Here is a 1,487-nt window from a genome sequence, read left to right as displayed (position 1 = left end):
AAAAACTCTATTTTGAAAATGGTGGTGTTGAACACCCTTTTGGGCTGAAATTGATCTTATTTATCTTAAAAAGTCTTTATAAGCACTGTATGTTAAGATTGGAAATTTAAAGTTTTTATGCTATGATTATATGGCCAAGTTTGTAATTTTGGGTCCTTTGAGACCATCGGCCCTCTGGTTGTATTGTACTTTAAATCCTTTGAGACCATCGACCCTCTGGTTGTATTGATCCATCGATCCTCTGGTTGTATTGATCCATCGATCCTCTGGTTGTATTGAGACCATTGACCCTCTGGTTGTATTGATCCATCGATCCTCTGGTTGTATTGACCCATCGATCCTCTGTTTGTATTGATTCTTCGACCCTCTGTTTATCCATCGACCCTCTGGTTGTATAGACCAGCGGCCCTCTAGTTGCACAGTGTTTTGGACAATTTTATCAGATTATTTTTTTCGATCAAATTCTTAATTAAACGAATTTATTGTTCTGCTTCGTTTATGATTTGCTTTGTATTTATAATATATATAAATATAAGCTTTGGTATAATCTCACTAAGCCTTGTGGCTTAATCTTTTAGAATGAACTTTCTTTTCTAGAAAGTCGATAGCTGCTCAGGTGAAGGATTAGACGGTTTAGATCTGCTGTACGGGTATCGTTTGAGTCGGATCTAGGTATATAATACTTTTGAGTAGATATATTTGTATTTTATGGATCCGACTTATAGTACTGAAAAATCGTCTTTTGCAGACTATGTTATTTTGTCTTTTGGTGGAAATTTATAACATATATCCCGTATTTGCTTGGAGACTGTTTTATGGAAATATTTATTTGGATAAATAGTTTCTTTTATTTAAAGAGCGTAACTGATGTTACAATATATATATATATATATATATGATGAATCATAATAAGCCAATTCCAAAGCAATTAAAATTGTTATACCAACAATTGATATTTCAAAGCATAAAACACTCACCCTTGAATGAAGTTGACCGGTATAGAGATTCTGGTTTCTTTTAAATCATCTTCAAATTTCSTAAAGCAAACTTCTAAAAGCCAAAGAAASCTTTTCCTTTTTCATACACTTGCTATATATAGAAAGTGTATKACATCCTCCAACATAAACAATTCATATAYTTTCATACACACACACCAAACATCYGTATGTRTRTRTRTAWWTATATATATATATATATATATAATTRATAAAAGAGATTTTAAGCTCTTAAAATACTTTATCCAGATATTACATTATTGAACCCTCTTTCTTTATCATTTTAGAAAGAACAAAATACCCCTAACATARACTCATTTTGAATAGATTATTCATCAACATATCCGGTCAACTCTCCCCAAAGTCCGGTCAAACCATTAGCCAGATTACTCATCCGGAAAACAAYAGCAATGCATTCCCACATTTAAATCCGATAAAGCCTTGGCCGRATTACATATCCGGACAACACTTCCAAAAACATTGATCAAATTT

The sequence above is a fragment of the Cynara cardunculus genome, unplaced genomic scaffold (assembly GCF_001531365.2).
Source record: "Cynara cardunculus var. scolymus isolate 2C unplaced genomic scaffold, CcrdV1 Un_Scaffold_8132, whole genome shotgun sequence".
Taxonomy (NCBI): Eukaryota; Viridiplantae; Streptophyta; class Magnoliopsida; order Asterales; family Asteraceae; genus Cynara; species Cynara cardunculus.
Note: the sequence above shows the minus strand (reverse complement) of the source record.